The following is a 25226-nucleotide window of genomic DNA, read 5'->3' as shown; positions in this document are numbered from 1 at the left end:
GATAATTCAATATCATAAAAAGACAATAGTACTATACAAAATATACATATACTACAACACATTGAATATACATGTTAAAATCAGTTTTAATTATACACAGTAAAAGGTTATGTATCAAAATCTTAAAAACATTTTCCTTAAAAAATTCATATAATAGGATCATGATAAAAAGGAAACAGACATCATACAATATAGTCAACCTGATTATGGTTTCATAGTGCAAACATTAACTCCATTTCTTCCTTATTCATTTCAGCATTTAAGAGTTGTCATTCATATTCTTGTTCCTAATCCTAACAGCACCCACTAGGAAACTGGCAACGTGAAACATGATCCTAGGTGTTTGCAATAATTGCAAATACAAAAGGGTGGCTTAACCTGAATAAACCCAGCCTCCCTTAAGATAGGTACCAGGAATTTCACCCTTAATGCCGTGTAATGACCACAGAACATCAGGAAGTGCATTGTGTTCTGGGTAGAAAAATTATCACAGGTACACAGCATTGCATTTTCAGGGGTACTCCAGTTGGGGAAATATCCAAGGTTCAGATGGACCATATTAAAGCGGAATCTAGTTAGGAGGAACCTATGAAATGGCCGATTCACAATATTTAAATACATTTCAGGTCCTTCATGGGAAGATATAATGAGGTTAATCCTCACAGTAGGTTTATTTAATTCTGATTGTTCTCTCTCCAGGCTTAACATTTCTCCCATTGCACCCTTTATTAGTGCAATGTCCTTTGATGTTATTGACTCTGGTGAGGTAAATAACTCTGGTCTCCCTAACTTGTCAAAACTATTTTTAATATATGTCAGCCACTTAATTTTATTAATTTTTTCTAGATGTAAACAATCTTTCAAAATAGAGTGATTTAAGGGAATTTCCTGATTTAACCAGGTCTTCATCCATGCTAAAAGCGGGGCCATTTTTATCATATCTGAGATAAAGCCTACCCCAAGTTCAGTATGGATTGTATATGAGGGGGTAGACTGTGGCACAGAGAGGACAGATCTCTGGAATTTGTCTTCAGTGATCTGTAAACAATCTGGGGAACTATAAACCCAAATTGAACAACCGTAAGTGGCCACTGCAAGGCATTTTGCTTTGTAAATTTTCGTTAGTGCTGCTATTGGCCTGGCCCCCAGTTTTTTTGAAAAACCCTGGAGAGCAGAGGAGGATCTTGCCAGAGAAATATTTCTATTTTTTATCTCCGGTCCCCAGTTCCCTCGCTCGTCGAAGGTAAGCCCCAAATAGGGGAATATAGGGACTCTGCAGAGTTCCTCTTTTCCACAGGTGAAGGTTTTAACATACTTCTTCCTTGAGCACTTTCCCAATATCATAATCTGGGACTTCTTAACATTTATTTTTAGGTCCAAGGAACCCATAAAGTTCTCAAAGACATCCAAAAGGCGTTGTAGTCCAACCCCAGTCCGCGAAAGGAGGACAGCATCGTCCGCATATAGGAGAACTGGAATACCAAGATCTCCTACACGCGGGATGTCAAGTGAGGCCTCCATTAATGCTGGTTCCAAGGCATTTATATAGATCGTGAATAGAAGGGGAGCCAGGATGCACCCTTGCCTGACCCCCCTTTCTGAATTAAAATGGCTAGAACAACAGCCCTGCGAGGTAACCCTGACGGAAGCTGATAGCCCAGAGTGTAAGTCCGCCAAAAGATTAACTAAAGCCCTATTAAGACCCATATTAAGTAATATTTTCCACAGCTTTGTCCGATTTACAAGGTCAAAAGCTGACGAGAGGTCCATGAACCCCAGGTACATGGACCCCTCCTTGGCCTGTGTATATTTATCCACAAGTAGATGCAGGTTAAGACATTGATCTAGTGTGCTCCTCTTTGGTCTAAACCCATATTGTACATTTGATAAGACCCCTCTGTCATTCACCCATTCATTCAATTTAGACAAAATGACTTGTCCCAATATTTTGACTGAGGAGTCAATTAGAGAGATGGGTCCATAACAAGAGGGGTCCTGCCTGTTTCCCTTCTTGTAGACCGGGATGATGATCGATTTTTTCCATGAGGGTGGTATGTTATCATGGGTTAGAACATTGAAAACATTACACAGGACCTTTGACCAAAATTTTGGAGCGCATTCAAAAAACATCTGCAGGAACCCCATCGGGTCCAGGAGCCTTGTTTTTTTGGGTCAGATCTAACGCTCTTTCCACTTCTGCGACCTCGAAGGTTACAATCGAACCCTCGGTGAAGAAGGTGGAGTCCCCCATTGGAGAATCATTACTAGGGTCAGAATATATTTTACTAAAATGTTTTATCCAACCCTCGTCTGGAATATTGACCTCCAGTGGGGAATTCTCCTCACCCGAGAATAATGGTTGTTTTACAATTTTCCAGAATAATCCGCTATTTTTTAGGGTATCTGGGTCAAGTAGCTTTTTTATACGCAGTTCTTAAGCTAGCTATTAGGGCTCGATCTTTTGGAGTGGCCTTCAGGGCACTAAGTAGATCTCCGTGTACCTTGGAGCACATTTTATTGAACCCTCTCTTGCCATAGTACGTCTTCTGACTAGGACCAGCCAGTAGACTTTGATTAATTTCTCTACAGATGTTATCAAAGGCAAGAACCACTTCTTTATCTTGCTCCCTGTTTGCTAAGCATATGGCACCTCCTCCTCGACTTTATCCAAAACCTCTAGCAGAAAAGTTTCAGGGACTATATTTGTCCATTTTATCCTACGTCCTTGATCTTTAACAATCAGGTTTAGGCCATCTCTATGTGGTACCGTTTTCATGGAAAATAGGTCTTCTGATATTATTTCCATGAACACCGGATTATGGTCACTAAAGACCGAGACTACCGTTTTATATATTAAAACATTAGACAACAAAAAACAAGACATAAAAATATAATCAATAATAGTACCATCATCTATTCCCTTGAATGTAGGGAGCCTACACCCACCATCCCCGCAACCCGACTCATATAGGTTCCATCTAGCCTATAGGTTCCATCTAGCCTGAGTCATTGTACAAGTGCATGGATACTTACTGGACCGTTAGAGTGCTGGTAGTTGACAGCAGGGTGAGTTTATAAGTGCTTGTATTGTGGCACAGTGATTAGATAAGGACATGGTTCTGTCAGGATGATTGCAGGAGTGGACAGAGAGTGACAGTGTGATTGGGGCACTGCATGTGTACTACCTGGGTTATTACAGAAGTGAATTAGTATTCTACAGGGGGTTAGGAAACTGCATAGATTGTGCACATTTGACTGTAGCACTGCGTGTCTTAATGCCTGAGTCATTCTACAAGTGCATGGATACTGCCTGGATAGTTAGAGTGTTGGTAGTTGACAGCATGGTGAGTTTATAAGTGCTTGTGTTTCAGCACAGTGATTAGATAAGGACATGGATCTGTCAGGATGATTTCAGGAGTAGACAGGGAGTGACAGTGTGAATGGGGAACTGCATGAGTACTACCTGGGTTATTACAGGAGTGAATCAGTAGTCTACAGGGGGTTAGGGGACTGCATAGATTGTGCACATTTGACTTTACATGGATAGTTACTGGATAGTTTGAGTGCTGGTAGTTGACAGCAGGGTGAGTTTATAAGTGCTTATATTTCGGCACGGTGATTCGATAAGGACATGGTTCTGTTAGGATAATTGCGTGAGTGGACAGAGGGTGACAGTGTGAATGGGGCACTACATGAGTACTACCTGGGTTATTGTAGGAGTGAATCAGTAGTCTGCAGGGTGTTAGGGTACTGCATAGATTGTGCACATTTGACTGTAGCACTGCATGTTGTAATACCTGAGTCTTTGTACAAGTACATGGATAGTTACTGGATAGTTTGAGTGCTGGTAGTTGACAGCAGGGCGAGTTTATATGTGCTTGTGTTTTGGCACAGTGATTAGATAAGGACATAGCTCTGCCAGGATGATTACACGAGTGGACAGAGAGTGATAGTGTGATTGATTTACAGCATGGCTACTACCTGGGTTATTGCAGGAGTAGATCAGTAGTCTGCAGGGGGTTAGGAGACCACATAAATTGTGCATAATTGACTGTAGCACTGAGTGTCTCAATGCCTAAGTCATTGTACACATGCATGGACAGTGACTGGATAGTTAGAGTGCTGGTAGTTGACAGCAAGGTGAGTTTATAAGTGCTTGTTTTTCGGCACAGTGATTACAGAAGGACATGGTTCTCTCAGGACAATCGCAGGAGCGGACAGAGAGTTACAGTGTGATTTCTGAACTGCATGGCTACTACCTGGATTTTTGCAGGAGTGAATCACTATTCTCCAGGGGGTTAGGGGACCGCAGAGATTGTGCGCATTTGACTGTAGCACTGCGTGTCTTGATGCCTGAGTCATTGAACAAATGCATGGTAAGTGACTGGATAGTTAGAGTGCTTGTAGTTATTAGAATGGTGAATTTATTGCTGCTTGCGGTTTGGCATAGTGATTAAATAAGGACATAACAGAATGATTAAAAGGGTCCACAGGAAGTGACAGAGGAATTGCTGGCATGAATATGCACTGTATTGCCGATTTTACCACTACATAATTTACTGTATAACTTGTTCCACAAATGCATGGATAGTACTTACATACTAACTACGAGATTAGACAATATAGAACCAGTAAATCACTTCTCATGTACTTATAAAATCACATATTGCCCTAAGCATCTCACTTGAGGGGAAACATGGCGGCAGCGTGTTGAGCTGCCGCGGTGCTCTGTACCTGGGTTCCCGTCTGCGTAAGCCATTCTGTCATCCTGGTATGCCGGGCGATTGAAGTGCAGTCAGTCCGATGTTTGATTAGTTTTGGGAACGCCTGATGCATCTTTTTTTGATATTTTGAGCACTTTTCCTGTTTGTTGTGTGCCGTCGCGCCACATGTGTGTGGACGGGGCGTGTCGTGTCTTTCCTGCATCGGCAGACTCGCCGGTTTCTCCCCCACGTCTCCCACATCCTCTGAACCGGACGGTGCCCCTGCAGGCTGTTGAGGGCTTGCGGCGCTGAAGTCTTGCCGCCCTGGAGCTTCAACGGGGGAGAAAGACCCGCAGCCTTCTCCTGGGTCCCCGCGGTGTAGCCAACAGCTCCCGCACTAATTTCCTCTACAAATTGGGGGAGGGCAAGCAAAGACGGCACATTAGCTGGTGACCTCGGGGGATCTAGCAACGAAGGTGAGATTTGCCCTGTGCCTGCAGGTCACGGAAGCCTGGAGCCCGAGTTGGGGATTACAGTGCAGACAAGGAGGGGTAAGCACGGGTCGAATTATAAAGCTGCCAAAAAAAAAAAACTCAGAAATTGTTACACGTAGTAAGTCTGGTGATAAGCGTGGCTCAAATCCACCTGAGCGACTTACCTCACTCATCTATCATTCTCATATAATAAGCCAGCCGAACAGTGGAGAAGAATTAGAAATATATTTATTAGGCCATAAGATTCATCTGCAGATGTGCCCCGTCAGGTCTACACCCCAGGGAGTGCACCGAGAGGACTGACTCATCCCATCAGGACAATACATTATAACATAGCATGGCAGGGTAAAGACACGCCCAGACTGGAAATGTACTGGGCTCAGCAGAGGGCGAACAATAGCCTCACACAAGAAGCTTCTGCACCTGCAAAATAAACATTCTCTCTCAAGGCCACGGAGCCGAGACTCGGCTTCTCCAGAGCATGGAAACATTTCTGTAAGAAAAATACCGAAGACGAGAGATGCTGAAACCAGGGATTTTCTGCTCATAAGGGAGGGGGGAAAACTGCACCATGAGACAATGGAGCTGCAGAGCAAATGTCAGCATCAGAAGTCTCTCTCTGCCATAGACAAGCCTCTCTCTCTTATGAGAGAAGTTGAAGGTTGCATATTACAAAAATAGCTCAGTGGGTTGCAGCACATGAATAATAAGCTGTAACTGCATATTGGTTAGACACATTAGGCTAACATATTCATAACATCATTAGAACATTCTGCAACAGGGAAATTACTATCTATCAGACCCTCCTTTTAGCCTATTGTGGCTAACGTAAGTGCAGCCTTTATTGCTTAAAGGTAAGGACTATACAATTCTAAAGGCATCACTCATCAATCAAAGGGAAACCAAAAAAAACCACAAGAATAACCAATAGTATATCATCATAAAAGATATCTGGTATCGGGAAATGAAATACTAGGATGAGCATGATCACAGAAGTAGTGCAGCATACTATAGGGCAGGAAATGCACAGGAAACAAGTAAAAGAACAACCCCTGCAATACATACTAAGACAATAATTATTCTCTGGGTGTGAGACACCCTCCATTTGACTAATCTAAGCATATGTTCTCGGGGTACCATTTCTCTATAACACTATGTCATGATCGGACTACTTTAAAATACATCACAGTTTAAGTCATGAGCAGGAATTAATGCAAATAAGATCAAACTGTCATTATCAGGGAAAACACCATATTGAATCCTATACTGAGGGCTCAGTTGCATTATCAGCGAGGACCTATATCTAACATCCATGAAGTAGATCTTTATCGGGCTGAGAAATGTGTTGTACTAAACTACTCAAAGTATACTAACCCTCACAGCTACTTCCATAGGGCAAGAATACAAGCAACATTTTTCCACCCCTGTGTGTGTATGAAGGCAATGACCCACACACCCAATAATTTGCAGTACTATAAATAACATGTGTCTGGTGCAACATTTGAATACTAGATCATCCTAATGAACTTCCCAGTGCTCCTCTTCGTGAGGAGCTAGGGTATCAATGACATTCTCCGGTGGCGTTGGAATAACACCCATGAGGGTATGTGCCAAACAACAAGAACCTAATTCTCTAAAGATTAATATGAAAGCAATAGTTAGGATACAAACAAACACAATAATATATTTGTAGACCATGAGAACCAAATAAGATCAGGGACATCTGGACAAGGAGCCGCAGAGGCTGCTCCTCCTTGAGAATAGGAACATTCAAAGGGACTCATTTTCCTAGCTAAAAGTCCAAAACTAAACTAAAAAAAATGGTACTAAAACAGTCACATGCACACTGAAGCTGGCCAGGGGGTTCTTCACCCTTAGAAGGGATCTTTTCCCTGTGTCCGTTAAAGCCTCACAGGCAGGCTTCTATTGTTCATTCCCTAATCCCACGACGGAGTCGCACAGCTTTTGCAACTCAGGAGCACTTAATCCGGGCCCAAGCGCAATCCGTCCCATCTGACAATGTCTCGACAGTGCACCAGGTCTCTTACCAGCAGTCCATCCCTAACACTTAACTATTCTTCAGCATTGTTCTCCCCTAATCCCTATCTCTGCCCTTCTTCCAGTGCTCAGTTCTCCTTCTTCTCCTTTCTGGGCCGCAGATTACAACGAGTGCTCCCTCGCACCTCTGGATCTGTGAACAGAATGGGGGCAGACGTTTGCTCACTGTGATCAGGAGAGGCCTCACCACTTGCAATCAGAGCTGGCCTCTTTGCTCTTTGATCCGGCTCCTCACCCCTCAGCAAAGCATCCGGGAAGGGTATGTACCGAGGAACTTCTTCACTTTCGTCGTCAGCGACGCCGTTTCTCACCCATTCGTCATATGGCAGCGGCAGTGGGACGTGCTTGCGGCCCTGGATCCGGAGTGCGGTGCGGGTGGTGAGGAGCACTTGCCTCGGCTCACTTCACCTCGGTTCCAAGCAAGACTTCCGTTGATATCTTCTGACAACAACCCAGTCCCTGGGTTGGATGGTATGTCCAGGCCCCTCCGGTTGCGGCTTCAGTGTGTCTGCTACCTGCTGCTGAAGGGAACGAAGATCTTTAGTCAAAGCATACAAATAGTCTGTCAACAAAGGGTATTCAATATCAGCAAAACACTTTGGTCTCGGGACACCCCAAACATTTGCTGGGCAGTGTGAATTTGAGGTGAAAACATCTCAGGCCTATCAATAAATGTGTGCACTGACAATAGGTAATACATTACATATCTGACTTTTTCCACTGTATTACCTGTGGACGGACGTATGCATTTACTGAATTCTAAGAGAAGAGAAAAAATAAAACAAAACAGACATATTGTATTCCCGCATTTTCACTTGAGACACCTCAAAAAGGGAATTTCAATCCGCTATTCCTATAGCACGCACACCGCGTCTACTTTGTGAACCTTCACTGTGGTGCAAAAACTTCTAATATTCTTTTTTTTTTACTCAAAACAACTATATTTTTGCTCATGACCATGCTCACATATTATAGATGCAGCAGGAAATTAACTTCTACAAAGCTTTAATTTCTAAAAAATATTTTGCTGAGGATCACATAAGCATCTTTCACCTTTCTCACTATTTAGACCATGTAACATTTTTATTTAGGGGAAAACCTGTTCACAAGCTCTAATAGGGATTGTCAGCTCAACTATACAGGCTAACTGATGAGAGACTTGTACACCTTTACTTAGTGCTGCACAATAATGATGTTGTTACCTAGGAATGTGAAGCAAAACAACAACAAAAAGGTACCGACCTATTATTCCCTTCAAAGGTCAAATAAGGTAACACTAGTCTGGGCTGTTCCCTTCATGGGTCAAATAAGGAAACACTAGTCTGGGGCTACCAGTCCCTTCATCCCTTTCATCCCCATCCAATTAAAATAATCCTCTAGTAAAGACTATCAGTTTATTTTCACGGACTAGCTAATAAAGAACTAGCAATGTACTTGCAAGACTACAATAATGGTATTATCACCCAACACTTGTAGAACAAAACTACCCACATCTAATTCCCCTTTTTAGATCAAAGCAGGACAGGCTAATAAAAATTTGAGAAGTGGAGGGAGCAATATACATGTTACCTATTTTTAATTTATAAGAGAGCTAGCGGGGAGCTAGCTTCCAGTGGGGAGCTAGCCTCCTCCCCCAGTTTGACAGGAAGAAATCTGAAACATATTTCTCTTCGGTCAACACCATCAACTCCTGGGTGTAGCACTGAGCATAAACAAAATTTTAGGAGATACATAGCACTTTTGAGAGGGCTAGAACGCCTGTTAGCACATGCACAAATGTCATTGCCACAAAATGATGTGTGTGCCTTTTAACATCTAATACAATGTAACTAAGGTAAATTCATTATAATTATTTATCTATTACAAAACACGCTATTTCTTTTTGAGGCCTTTTATTCCCATGAAGGAGTAAGGAAAAGGAAATGGGACTGGGACACAGCTAAAGTCCCCCATAACAAGGCACTATGCGACATTCATTAGGGAAATGGCGGCAAAAGGAAAATCTATAAAAGAACAAAAATTACTTAGATGATGGTCAGGCTTGTGACACAACACCATGAGTACACCGTAGAACTCTTGTATTTTTCTGCTATACCATTTACCAAATAGACATACACTGCTGAAGTGTTGTCTGTGAAATTTAGGGACCAGAACAAATTCCCCACAGAGGAGCTTGTTCTAGTATCAATAATAGAATTGTCAAAACAATACAAAACAGAAACATACATAAAATAAAAACAAGCATTCCAAGGCAGCAGGTATACTTGCCATGCTCAGCACAGAAAGCATAGACAAACCACAGTAACACATGCAAATGAGCTGTGACACACAACACGATGCCATGCATTTCATGCACAGTGAGCCTGTGGCCCAAAACCCAGCATGCTGGCCTGCTTAATTTGTCAGGCTTAAGATCGATCAGCATACCTACCACGCAGAACAGAACAAGCAATGCACAATAAGCCAAAGAAAACATAAAACACACAATATAGGTACATGCGTATAACATAAAATAATACGCAATAATACATATACCAAACACAAAGGCCACAAAAGGAAAACACAATATTAGTTACTCAAAGGACTATATTTTTCTCATGCATGTCATGCATCATGCGGTGTCAGTGCACACTTAATCTGTCTAGCACAAAGCTGCATCAATACTCACCGTAACACACAGATAAAAATATTTCCCATTGCACTGAAACGAAACAAATCAAACCACAAAAAAAAACACACAAAATTTTGGACAAAAAGGCAACCATTTAGTAAAAATACCTTCTACAAATACTTACCTTAAAACCTATTCTTGGAGCTCATTCACACCAGTTCATCTATATTATCTATCATCACCCTATATATACTAACTGTTCACTTTCCGTTCTGAAAACCCTGTCTGCTCTTTTAGACAAGAAACAGCCTTAACCTCTTTAACCATCAGCCAAAAAGATAAAACATTTAGCAGCATTGAAAATCACATAACAATCTTGTAATGACATTTAATGCAGCTTCAAAAAGGGAAAAAGATATACATTTACGTTCACATCTTTTACTTGACATGAACCAGGAATTTCCATATTTGCGTAAAAATTTTATTCTTGTTATTAAAGGTACCAAATATTTCTGCACATACATCTTTCGCTTTCTAAATGGGCCCTTTTATAACCAATGCAATTTCTCATCTTTAAACAAAAAGGGCGCCATCTCACTACATTTAATCCTGTTTCCAAAGGTATATTCTCACCCCCAGAACATACTAAATACTCCAGTGCACACTAGCAGACATTTGCACAAAACACGCACTCTGCACCTCCACTCAGCGGGTGGGGCACTGGGCCCACTGCAATGGTGTCCCATGGACAAACTGCATACACTACTGTTACACACATATATACATTCCCACCAGGCCGCTCCTGTGAGCAACACAATCAATATCCTTTACCTAATAGGCGCTATGCATTTACCTACCCTCGCATGATCAGTACTCTCCACTAGGGATCCACTAGCAAAGTCACTAATCAGTATGCCAATCAGAGACCCCCCAACTCAATATTTATTTAAATAGAAAACTTTTATACTATGACATGGACCAACAGTGAAACAAAAGAAATCAACAACAAAAATGGACACAACAGACAACCACTAAATCTCTTTTTTCTTTTTGTCATTAAACTGCACACAAATCAATCACTTATTCTGAATACAATTCATACAATAGGAGTAAAATGTACTTAAACTATTGCATCTGAAACACTCACTAACATATTTAGTAAATTAATTTTGCTCAAAACAATCCTTCTTTTCTCAGACTAGGCCATTTTAAAGTGTAATTCTCTATGTCCAAATGGAATAACCTGTTGAAAGTTATTCATAATTTTGTTCCTAATACTAAATCGCATGTGTTCTGAACAACTGCATTATACTTTAGTCTAAACCAGCAGCCGGTTGCACTCATAATTATGCAGACTCGCTCCAAATTCATAATTCACATGGCTCCGACTGTGTATCTCTGCCTGTCTGTGCCAAGAGCTGAGCCTCCTAGCCCCCCCCCAGTCTGCTGCCTGTGCTCTGCGAACCCATTGGTCATGTCTGCTCTGCATCTATTTTCCTTTTTCTAATTAACCCTTCCAGAACGGAATACAAATTCACACACTGAAACACATCCACTCAACAGGTCATGTTTAAAACTAACTAAACAACTCCTGCTCTCCACCCCCTCTTGAGGCCCACTTTTGCCGTTCAGAAATGCATCTCTCCCAGTCTTCCAAGAGCTAAGAATTCTGGGCTGCTAGCCAGCCTTCCAGCCTTTCTGGCCCTCCACCAAGGACAAAATCTGCCTTGCGCTTTGCCCTCCTCGTTCTGGCACTGACAAAGCCAATAAGCCTTCCTAACTCTTTCTAACATGCAATAATTAACCCTATTTTAAAAAAATACATTTCTCTTTTTTTTTGTCACTTCTTTCTAACTTTACACTCGTTCTACATTCTATTAATATACATTCTAATTACTGGTAATCAAATCCTTATTCTTTTCTTCATCTTCTACTGTTCAGAAATTAAGGGGATGAAAGAAACCAAATTAAATAAGTCCCAAACACATTTTTTTTTAAAAGGCCACAGTGTTATTTTTTCTTCTCATTCTTTTCTTTTCTATAGAGCTCAGCCCTGCATGCACTTTTAAACTACATGAAAAACACACTGATAGCCAGGCACAACCATCTCAGGTAGCTCACAAGGACCAGACAATCTAACTCACGCAACAAGACGCACTCACTTCATTCAAACAAACATTTACACAAACAAAAGGCAGCCCACAGACTGCTCTCAAACCAAACCAATTATAACCAAATCAAACATATTACATGAAATGCATACCCCATCCTCTTAATCACTGCTCACATTGGCTCACTGAGCCATTAAAAGCAACTTTAAATGTACACGTTTTGTCTTCTTTTAAAACTAAACTTTTGATCTGTCCATATTCTGAGCTATCCTCTTATTTGTCTTTGCTGAACCTCTTTCTGCCACAACCTTAGGGAATCAAACATGCTCTGACAGCTGTGCCTAGCAAACAATCTCTCCTGCAAGTAATCTATCTTAGCTGCATCAAAAATATTAAACAAAATCGGGATAAATCCATATTCACATACATCTCAAAATTCAAAGAGTCTTCTACAGGAGCGGGTTGGCTCTCGGCCAATTCTGACATCAGTTGAACTGCAGCAACACCCAAAACATCGCAACTTACTGAAACGCGGCATCTTGCACACTCAATCAAACACCACCAAACTCACTCAATCAGACACCGCCAAAGAACCCATACATACCCAGACACAAAAGACCCAAGCAACTATCTCCACACACAACCACTTACAACCGCACACGCACGTCCTATGCATTGAGTCCCTGCCAAACACGTGTTACCATAATGGGACAAGGCCCGTCGACCAAGTCCTGGGGAACCTGGACCCTACCGCAGACCGTACAGTACACTAACTGTTCTGAGGTTGGAGGACACATCCGCCACCCGGGCGGCACTACAGACCGTTGCGCACTTTACCCCGGAAGATCTGGGACTCTTCCATCAAACCACTCACACAAGGGGTTTGGGTCCTTTCCCAGTATTCAACCGTGATGAGCCACACTCCAGTCTCAGTACCACCCGGTCGGATGCTCTAAAACAGACATCCACCCGAAACCCTCATCACCAATAGTCTGTCAGAGCGCCACTTGCACTCTGAGTTCCCCGGAGCACACTAGCCCCAGGAGCACACCAGCTCCTCCAATCACCAGAGACACACCGGTCTCATGGAGCATCCCATCTCCCTCAATCAACAGTCGGACCACTCACCTTCTGCTCGCAGAACCGATATCCACCGTTCTCCACCCTTCGGCTGCTGGGACCAACACGGTCAGCTCCAAAGTCCCACTTCCGGACCCCGGCGCAGGATCATGAACCGGGACCTCTCCCGATCAGCAGGGTGGGGCAGTGCTGCGAGAACCAAGCTCGGCATCAAAGTGGGTACCCAGACACACCGTGCCGACCAGAGGGTCCCCGGCCTTCTGCTACCCACTTACGGGTGGGAAAGATTCTTATTGCGGAGTCCCTGTTCGGGCGCCATCTGATAAGCGTGGCTCAAATCCACCTGAGCGACTTACCTCACTCATCTTTCATTCTCATATAATAAGCCAGCCGAACAGTGGAGAAGAATTAGAAATATATTTATTAGGCCATAAGATTCATCTGTAGATGGGCCCCGTCAGGTCTACACCCCAGGGAGTGCACCGAGAGGACTGACTCATCCCATCAGGACAATACATTATAACATAGCATGGCAGGGTAAAGACACGCCCAGACTGGAAAAGTACTCGGCTCAGCAGAGGGCGAACAATAGCCTCACAAAAGAAGCTTCTGCACCTGCAAAAGAAACATTCTCTCTCAAGGCCACGGAGCCTAGACTCGGCTTCTCCAGAGCATGGAAACATTTCTGCAAGAAAAATACCCAAGGCGAGAGATGCTGAAACCAGGGATTTTCTACTCATAAGGGAGGGGGGAAAACTGTACCATGAGACATTGGAGCTGCGGAGCAAATGTCAGCATCAGAAGTCTCTCTCTGCCATAGACAAGCCTCTCTCCCTTATGAGAGAAGTTGAAGCTTGCATATTACAAAAATAGCTCAGTGGGTTGCAGCACATGAATAATAAGCTGTAACTGCATATTGGTTAGACACATTAGGCTAACATATTCATAACATCATTAGAACATTCTGCAACAGGGAAATTACTATCTATCACTGGCTTGGGCTCGGACTCTGATTTAAATAAAACAGTAGAGCAGCCTTTATTAGAGCCACGTCTTACAAGTGAACTAACTAAAAAGAAAGTCTCTTCATATTTGACTGGGCAGGTTAAGGCCAAGCGAGCATATACATGCAAAGCAGCTAGGTCCTCTAAAGGTTCTAAGCCCATTAACAACACCCGGTCAAAGATAACCCCATCACTCCGATCCTTTTTTAAGGTAATTTCTCAGGTAGTACACCTTCCAAAACAGCCCTCCCCCAACGATTCCCTTGAAAATACGCTCACTTCTATGGCGTCACTGGATTCCGACTCTTGTGGTTATACCTCAGAGTATGGCGGCGGATAAGACAGTAGTCTTGGGTGCCAGTGCAGTTACTGTCGAGGCTGACACTGCCGATGGAGTGGCTAAAACGATGGAAACGATTGTAAGGATGGATAAATTAGCAGATGACCTCCCGAAAATATGTGAGATTTCAGTCCCTGTTTCTGTAAATTCAGAGTCCTTACATCTTCCCTCACCTGTCGCTGTAGCTCTTATACTACCTTCTTTAGTGGCTCCATTGACCCCATTGCCAGGTGTCTCTGGGGGCACACTACAAGGGGAAGACTTACAAGATCGTGGATCTGTTTTTTCCAGTACACTGACTGACGGTTGTGATATGACATCATTGGCTGCCTCCTTTCAGGTCATGTTTACATCTCTGTCTGCGGACATTAAAAAAGGGTTTGAAACATCAGCTGCTAACCAGGCTGAAATCAGGAGCTTTTGTGAGTCTCTTGATGGAAAAATTGGTGGTCTAACCACAAGAACAGAGGTACTAGAAGATACTGTAGCGGGATTGTCTTTGCATCTAGATGAAGCAGAAGCAAACATTACCAATCTCAGAATAGAAGAATTGATGTTGGCTGAGAGGATTGAGTCACTCGAGAATAATGCCCGACGTAACAATCTTCGCATTTTGAATGTCCCAGAGAATAGCGAAGGCACGGATATTAAGCAATATATCATCCTATTGTCGAAAGAATCCCTAAAATTAGATCAATCAGTGGAAGAATTAGCCTTGCATATCCAGCGTATCCATAGAGATCCCTTCAGGAAAACCCCCCAAAGAACTAAGCCAAGGAAAATCTTGGTTCATTTCCATACATATTCTCTTAAGGAGGCTATTCTTAATCTGGCCCTTAAGCAGAAATCTGTGAGTGGGAAGGGGTTTAATTTCCAGGTCCGGTCAGACTTGTCCAGGACAACTCTCGACAAACCGTGGGAGTTCGGGAGGAGGCTTGAAGCCTTCAGAAACTATGGAGCTGTAGCACAACTAGTCTTTCCCGCTGCACTGAAAATTATGTATAAAAACACCATGCACAATATTAGATCGGTGCAAGCAGCGGATGAGCTGCTGATGGCTATGGGGAAAGATAAGGGGGCATCAGGGAAGGCAGGATCACTGTAGCGGGGATTATGAGAGTATTGGAAAGGAGTTCAAAGCACTATATGAGGGAAAGTTAATAATGTAAAAAAAGGAAAAAAAGGAAAAAGAAAAAGGAAGAAAAAAGGAACAAAGGAGTAAAAAAAGAAAGAATATATATATATTTTTTTTAATCTTTTATGTAGACACTTAAGTAATTCACTGTTATTCATTGTTATACATGAATAGGCTAATATATAGACTACTATATTGGGACACTTTCCGTAAACTGGTGGCTCTTGATTTTTGGGTAGAATTCTTCTTTTTCGGACTATAAGTAGGACGGGAACTCAGAGAGGGGCACTATCTTCTGGATTCTTCCAGATAGATAGAGCAAGGGTTTCCTATGGGGGGAGGTGGGGTAGAGTAGGGCACGGGGAGGGGTTGCAAGGGAAAAGAACAAAAAAATGTCCTCATTTTCGGTCTTGTTTTAGCTTTTGTTCTAGTCTGCTGTTGTCGCAGGAGAGGCATATGGTTATTTCTTACCTTTTATTGCAAAAAAGCTGGTGGGTTTGCTTTTGTTGTTTGGCTACTGGGCTGATGGTGGGAGGACCTCTATGTAATGAGTAAGTTAGGGGTTCTCTCTTGGAATATTAATGGCCTGCGCACCAGTCTTAGAAAGAGTAAGATAATGCAATACCTTCGTGATTCGGATGCGCAGGTTATTGTACTCCAAGAGACACATCTTACTGAGTGTGAGATGCTTTCTGTGGCGAAAAAGAATAGGTGGATCGACCTTTGTGTATCAACATTGCAGTCAGCACACATCAGAGGAGGTGCAATAATATTTAAAAAACCTATAAAGGCAAGATTAGTGTCTAGGCTGGTGGACCCAGGGGGTAGATGGGCCATTGTATCAGTTATTATAGCCGGGTCTCCTATCAATATAGTAGGATACTATGGTCCTAACCAAGATGACCCTTCAGTCCTGAGGACCATCTTCTCCCACTTGCTCTCATTTCCAGAGCCAATTATTTTGGCAGGAGACTTCAATATAGTTTTAGATCCCCTTTTAGATAAGTCCCCGTTCAATAGGCCTATACCTCTGTCTAAAACTAGGTCTTTTTTGCTTGATAATATGAAGCAACTAGGCTACGTGGATATCTGGAGAGCAAAATCAGGGCAACAACGAGGTGTTTCATTCCGTAACTATAGGCACCATCGTCAGTCGAGAATTGATTACATCTTGATTAGTCAAAAACTGGTCAACTTAGTGCAAACTATCTCCTACCTTCCTTTTCACTTATCAGACCATGCGGCCATCTATCTAGAACTGGAGGGGTTTCCTAAAAGCCCCTCAAGAAACTGGTCATTTGACCGCTCGTTGCTTTCCTCATCAGAGGATATTAACTTTTTTAAATCTGAGGTCCAGTATTTTTTGGATAGCAATATTGGGTCAGCTTCCTTGGGATGTGTTTGGGAGGCACTTAAGGCTTTTCTAAGGAGTTTGATAACTAACAAGGCCACATATAAGAAAAAGATTTATAGAGAAGCAGTGGCTTCTTTGGAGACTGAGATGGCCACCGTGCAGGCTGAAATAACCCTGCACCCGGATGTTTCCTCCAGCACTTTACAGGAATGGCAGAACAAGCTAGTTACTCTAAAAGGGGAGCTAGGTTCAACTCTGAATGCTCGGGTTCTTGAGAGGTGGGAAGCGAGTAAGCTAGCTCACTTTCAATATGGAGAGGGGGCTGGGAAGTTGTTAGCCTGGAAGACAAAAACTGACCAGGTCAGAAATAATATAGATTCAATTCTTTCTGGTGGTGTAACTTACTCCGCCGATGAAGATATCAGAAGAGCATTTTGGGAACTTTTCAGTAATATATATCATGAGGATAAAAACATTGATGCTGAGCAAGTGGACGACTGGTTGAAGGGAGTATCTCTTCCTGTATTATCGTCAGAACAGAGTGTCTCTCTGGACCAAAACATCACTCAGGAAGAGGTTAGACTTGCCATTTTGAGTAGCAAGAAGGGCAGGGCAACTGGCTCAGATGGCTTGCCATCTGAGATTTATATAGCTCTGGAGACTACAATTCTTCCCTTTCTTACCCTTCTGTTTAACCAGATCCTTCAGGAAGGACTGTCTCCCTCTATTTCATGGAATAATGCTTCCATAACCCTAATACTGAAACCAGGAAAATCAGCAACCTGTTGTGGTTCGTACAGGCCCATCTCCATCTTACATTCGGACTATAAGATTTTCACATCAGTTTTGGCAAACAAACTGGGGTCAGTAGCAACAGGAATTTAACACTTAGACCAGAAGGGTTTTGTGAGGGGCCGCCAGTTGCATGAGCTGACCTACGATCTCATAGCTGCCATTGATATGGCAACTGTGGAATCGCTCCCCCTGGCTTTTCTTACATTAGACGCCACCAAGGCCTTCGACAGGGTGAACTGGACGTACCTGTCGGGGGTCTTGGGCAAATTTAACATCGGGAAAAATTCCAGCGAGCTGTGAGACTTATGTACCAGAATCCTTCAGCTTCTTTGATGCTAAATGGAGAACTGTCAAATTCATTTAACATCACACGTGGCAAGCGTCAGGGCTGCCCTCTCTCGCCCCTCTTATTTGATTTATATATTGAGCCCTTTGCCCAACGGCTGAGGGATGAGCGTAACATCAAACCTTTTATCTACGGTGGGTGGGAGAAGAGGATAGCACTATACGCGGATGATATTCTCGTTTTTCCTTCAGATCTCCGTACGGCTTTTCCATCAGTTATTGCTTTAGCTCATGATTTTGGTACAGTGTCCGGCTATGAGATCAATGCCTCTAAAACTGACATTATGGTCTGGAATGATCCTGAACCTGTGGCAGGGGCTCAGTTGAGTTCTACTTTACGATATCTAAGCCTTAATATTGTCAAGGACATAAATAAAATTGTACTATCAAACTTTTCCAATGTGGCCAAAGAGTGTCGAAGACTTATGCGATCCTGGTCTTCACTTCCCTTATCAATTTTGGGCAGAGTAAATCTAATCAAAATGTCTATACTGCCAAAAATATCTTTTCTGTTTAATACCATTCCCCTCCAGAGTGACATTACATCCTTTATCTGGAATGACCATGCACCTAGGATTGCCTGGAAAAAACGTAGGCGTCGTAGAGAGAAGGGTGGTTTGATGGCTCCTGATTTACAACTATATGCGTGGGCATTTCAATTTTCCCACGCTAGGATGCTGCTAAAAATGCCCATGAACTCTGGCACTGGATGTATGTTTGCAGCATTACTTAGAGGAGAAGGAGTGGCCCTGCAGGGTTTTTTGTTTAAGTTTGGTGACCCCAAATTTTTCCAAAAAGTTAAATTGAAGGTGTTGCGGGACATGGCAAAAACTTGGGTGAAACTTAGGTGCTCTATAAAGATTGATTAATTTCCGAGTAGGTCACCATTGTGGAATTCACCTGGGAGCCCGGGTTGGCTTCTTGACAGTCTGGCAACACCAGCGGGCTTGGAGATTTGGGGGGACCTATTCTTAGAAGGGTGTCTGCTTCCATGGGAGGCCTTACTATCTAAAATTGGAGCGGGCCTCTCTAGGTTTAAATACCTACAGATTGCAAGCTGGGCACACTCACAGATTTCTGCTAGGGGCAGATTTCAGCTAGGGGGAGACAGTAACATAGTGACCCTTTTGCTGGATAAACCACCAGCTAGAAAGGAGGTTTCACTTTGGTATATTCTTCTATTAGAAGAGGTCGATGGCGAATTCCAACTGCCAGAGTCGTTGTGGGCTTCCTCCATTACTGACCATAACGTCGAGAATCTGTGGTTTGCATCTTTTAAGATCATGTGGGACATAGTGAAACCTGCCTGGCTACGCAGGAACCATCTTTTTACTTTACATAGGGCCTACTACTCACCACTGAGGCTTTCAAAACTTTTAAATAACTCTCTAGTGGCATGTCCCAAATGTGGGCTTATAGCTGCCTCAGATTTACATATGTTTTTTGAGTGCCCCCTTTTGCTCTCTTATTGGAATGAGATAAGCCTCTCACTCTCGACTGCTCTGGGCTCTGAAGTTTTGATTAGCTCCGCTCTCGTAATTTTCGGAGTTACACCAGAGATCCGGGGGCCAGCTAAAAATCTTCTTTTTTATTGTATATTGCTGACAAGAAGAAAAATCTGCAGAAGATGGAAAGATCCGTTACCACCTACCCTGCTGAATTGGCGTACTTCGGTTCTACAAATCTCTAAAGTCGACTTAATAAGATCCGGTAATCCTGATAAGAGAAGCTTCTGGCTCCTGTTGAACTGGGTGTAATTGGCATACTAGACTGTGTTTTTTTTTTTCCCCCATGGTCCAATGATTAGGCTGCTTGGTAACCTCACAGTTTGTTATACCCAATAGGGCGGTACCGGTATCAGCAATGGGTAATTGACTGCAGCAAAATCATCTTTTTGGTTGTCCTGTGGTGGTGCTTTTGGAGCATTGAGATGTTATTGAGAGGCGATACCCTATATATAGGTTTGTGCCCCTACCAGTTTATCTGTGACAGTATGTCTCTCTCCGTGCGCTTCTATTTGGTAACCAAGGGCGAAAATGAGGACCCAAAAAAAACAAAATAAAATAAAAATCACATGTTAACTACCTTTGCACTCCTCTAATCTGTCAGGCACCTCTCATTAATTCAGTAAATATACATATAACTTTATAAATACAATCTAAACAAATATATGAGTCATGACATACTATCTTATTAAATAGATGACTACTACATACCAGAAAGAGTAAAATGTACTGGTTTTCTTTTGACCATCATATTATCCATTAAATCTAGAAATATGCAACATCATCAAACTGTACCTCTCAACAGACTTAATGAAGAAGAGTAATAAACAACACCTTTTTTATGAGGATTGCTAAAACTGCACAAACTGTACAAACTAATAACAGAATCGTAATTATGACCACCTTATATGATCATCTTGCAAACAGCACAGTTGTACTTCATTTTACCAAACTATCTATAATAACGCAATATTATTAAACTATATCTTTTTACAGAGAAGAAATAATCATGCCTAATAAACTACACCTTATATGAACATTTTTGAAAAAACACATTCTTAGTGCATATTTAACCAATAAATAATAAATAAGAGGCATCATTCAACTATACCTTTCAACACACTTAAAATGTATATATTACTGTACATACTGTTTTTTAAACAAACTACAAATACAATAGAAATTATTCCAATTCACATCTGTACATGTAATAATTCAATTCAAACACAGTTTTATAAAAATATCAAATCTATTTTAAATAAACTTCAAAAATATATAACTCACCTTTGAAATAAATCTGTTGACTGAAAAATTTCACACACTCAGGATTTCTTTAACACACAGTCAATATAAAACGCCATACTTTCCAAAGTCAAACCAGTATTGGCAGTTTCCCTCTATTTTTTCATACATGTACACATAAGCCACAAATGGCATTACTTCCCAGTGGTTTCAAATTGAAAAACGTAATTCCATTGGTCATAGATAATAACACTTTTCAACTGACATCTTCACCCCTTTTGCTTAATACAGTTTCCATAGCAAAAGCTCATGCAACATTTAACTTAACTGTCAGGTCAAAAGTTCACCCCAGAATGTTGAAAAAGACAACAGCAAATATAGTTACTTTTGTAAAGCATGCCCTTATCCTTTCTGCTGTACCTTTCGAACATGTGTTACTAACCAATAAGAAACATGCTTTCTAAACAAAGTAAAATGCACACTATATTTGAATGTAGAATGTTCTTAAACAGCCAATCAAATCTTTACTTTCTTAAAAACAGCATCTTGTCCACCATTTTAGAGAGATTTCTTTCTACCACCTGCCTACCTCAGCTAGAGACATCTTTTGATTATCCCTACAGAGATCCCTTCAAGATGCTTTCAGTGTGGTTTGTTGGGCACAGGTATGTTTTCTGATGCAAAAGGTATGCTGAAAGCAGAGGTATTGAGAAAGACCTAGCTTTGCAAAATGTAGACATTAAATGGATTGGACAGAGAGGATTAAAGTGGCACCAATTGAAGCCAATTGTTTAAAACCTTTTTGCATCTCCAACCCCCTGACCGCATGATTGTGCACTTCGGTGGCAATGACCTAGGCACATTGACTGTGGTAGGTCTGGAAATGCTAATGAAGGACACCTTTGCAGAATTGATGTTGCTTTTCCCCCAAACTCTTCCAAAATCCAAACCCATTTTCCGGCCTCTTTTTTTAAACATTTCTCAGGAACTACTGAATGGATTTACACTATTTAACAAAAAGAGTTTTTTTTAAACGAGGGCTATCTTTTTGCCAAATTTGGTGTAATTCCGTTCAGCAGTTCAAGCTGTAGCCGTGTCTAAAGTTTTCCTATGGAAAATAACATGGAGAAAAAACACATTTTGGGACCCCCCTTTTTTCTTGGCCCCCACTTACTGAATCACCCCAAAACTTCCAGGATAGGAGCTGACTGGAAAGCCCCAGCCCCACTAGTTTTGAAAATTACGCGAAGATTCGTCAACCGGCGCCAAAGTTATTGGGAAACTAGGTCCTAATTATAACTATCTACTGCCAACCGCCGGTAGATAATTATATATATATATGTATATATATTTTGCCAATCCTGACTTAGGCTTCAAAAGAACAGGCACCGACTCCGTGGGTCAAATCAAAGGTTTTATTCACCAATACATACGATCAGACGCGTTTCGGCGGACAAGTCCGCCTTGTTCACTTCATCTGCTTTACACCAAGTTAGTGAGCCTTATTTATACTAGTGCATGTTTGATAGGTGTTGGAACAACCATGTGACATAATTGGGTGCTTGACTGTGAACATAGAAGAGTTAATAGCGCTGTAAAACATGCAAGTCATTGTGACACATCAAACATAAACTCCGTAAAACATTGTAAATAATTCTTTACAATTAGTGGTTCATGTCAGTGTGTATACATTTCAATGTGAAATAATTTAAAACATTTTATCTGTAAATGGTTATTCTAAATCAACTAAATGACTGCTGTCTTTTCCATGCCTGGTTAGACATGGAAGAGTTCCTAACTCCAAGTGTATATGTTTGTGGCCTCTCGGTAGTCTGTAACCTCATTTCTCCTAATCACGGTCCCTGCACGACGTGTTTATATATATATATATATCTATATGTATGCAAACACGTCCTGACCACCAAATTGCAAGGCGGAACCACACAGGCACGGACCTCTTCGAACTTCTCCCACATGAATTACGGACTCCCACACTTCCTTAGTGTGTAAGCAGTGCAATCTTTATTTTCGGCATCCAAGTTAATGGACAAGTGTCCTCCATGATGCGTTTTGCTCCACTAATATATGTGTGTGTGTGTGTGTGTGTATATAAAAATGTATATATTTAGCCTACTGGCAGTTGCCAGTAGGTGATTACAGTTAGGACCAAAGTTTCCTTTGGAAAAATGTTTATTTATTTTGCCAATAACATTAGCACCGCTTGATAAATCTTCATGAAATTTTCAAAAAAGCTTCATGTTGTTGGTTCAGTTGCTGTATTGAAAGTTTCAGGGTGATCTGGCAAGTGGAGGCTGAGAAAAAACGGGGATGTATGACAGTACAACGTGGTATAAAACACCGCAGACCATCACAACGCAGGTTTTACAACGCAAGCCGTTACCCCGACTTGCCCTGTAGGGTTCTGGACTTAGGAATAATAAGATTTACTATTCCAACACCAGGCTACGTACAATAGGGAAGGTGCTGGAATAGTAAATCTACTATTCCTTATCCTAGAGCGCCCTCCAGCGCAAGTCGTGGTAACGAATTGCGTTGTGAAACCCGCGTTGTAATGGCACTGCGGTGTCATCACCGCGTTGTAAAGGATGTTCCCCCAAAAACTGAGTCCCAAAACGTGTTTTCCCCATGTTATGTCCTATGGAGGTTTTTCATTTTATTTATATATAAATATTCATTGCTCCAACTTTCACCCAGGGCGTCAAACTCTCGGTTTTACGTGAAGGTGAAATCCACGGAATACATTCTGCTCAAAAAGGCTAAGGAGCACTCACAGGGTGTGTTTAGTTGCTGCTTTAATCCAAACAAATGCAGAATTCTGATCTTTTAAAGTGTCCCATTCTTTTTCCAATTGGCTTGTTTAGCATGATGAACAGTGCCAGAGGGCTGCATGTTCCTTCGTGAATGTCTTCTAATTAGTCGCCATGATGACACAGTTTTTAATGCTCTTAAAGTATCGGCCTTGATATTATTCACTGTGATTGATTTTAACCTTTGGGTTCAATCCAACTTTCGTCCATCAGCTCATGCTTAAATAGAAAAGTATATCTGGCCTCTGAGTCTATTTGGTATCCACATTGAAGTATTAGTTCCTTTCTGTCACTTTCTTTTGCATGCATATAACCCCTCGCTTGCCACATTTCCAAATTAATACCTGCAGGGCCCGGTTGGATAACTGGGCTTCCTTGAGTTAAATAACTCAGCCAGCAGCGCAGATATGCATTTTCCTGTGGTATTACAGGCAGTGCTTCTCAATATTCATTGTTCCAACTTTCACCCAGGGCGCCAAACTTTCAGCGGGTACTGCCTTTACGTGAAGGTGAAATCCACGGAATAGATTGTGCTCAAAAAGGTCAATGAGCACTCACGGGTTGTGTTTAGTTGCTGCTTTAAATCAAACAAATGCAAAAACAACAGGGTCAAGGCTGATTTGCATATGGCCATGTCTGAACTTGGGTGGCTTGGTGAGCAAAAAAACAATGGATTTAGGCCCAGATCTCTGTACTGGGGTGAATGTATGACATTGTTCTGCATTCTGTCTGTCAACTGTTGTTTATGCATTCGTCACCCCGAGTGGGACGGGTATGCTCAGACGTGAGTCCTGTGCTCTCCACGCCACTGGAGTCAAGCTATCCTGGCTGATGAGGGCTGATAGCCCGAAACCGGTCCTAGGATGCTTGATTCCTGTCCAGGGAAGACATGGCTTGGCAGTTCGGGCTGGACTGTTCCCATGAGGCACAGGGTCAAGGCTGATTTGCATATGGCCATGTCTGAACTGGGGTGGCTTGGTGAGCAACAAAACGATGGATTTAGGCCCAGATCTCTGTGCTGGGGGGAATGTATGACATTGTTCTGCATTCTGTCCATCAACTGTTGTTTTTGCTTAAATGAAACAAATGCCTTTCGGCAGGAATGCCTTTTCCAATGTTTCCTAATAAAGTGCAAACAGCGCACAGAATTCTTGATCTTTTAAAATGTCCCAATCTTTTACAAATTGGCTTGTTTAGCATGATGAACAGTGACAGAGGACTGCATGTTCCTTCATGAATGCCTTCTAATTAGTTTGCGTGATGACACAGTGTTTATTGTACTTAAAGTATCGGCCTTGATATCATTCAACCTCAGGTTCAATACAACTTTCATTCATCAGCTCATGCTTAATTACAAAAGTATTTCTGGCCTCTGAGTCTAGTTGGCATCCACATTGATGTATTAGTTTAATTCTGTCACTTTTCTTTGCTTGCATACAGCCTCTCGCTTGCCACATTTCCAAATTAACACAGGAAGTGTACTGCTGGGAATTCTACATTACACGCCACCAGCTCTCACCCACAGCACTTAATACGCAGTATACCGTATGGCGAGTTTCTTCGCTTACTTGATATCTGTAGTTTTTAATCTGATCGGAAACAGTGCCAATAAGAGGCCCTT

This window comes from Lissotriton helveticus, chromosome 6 (genome assembly GCF_964261635.1).
Source record: "Lissotriton helveticus chromosome 6, aLisHel1.1, whole genome shotgun sequence".
Taxonomy (NCBI): Eukaryota; Metazoa; Chordata; class Amphibia; order Caudata; family Salamandridae; genus Lissotriton; species Lissotriton helveticus.
This window is presented reverse-complemented; position numbering follows the sequence as displayed.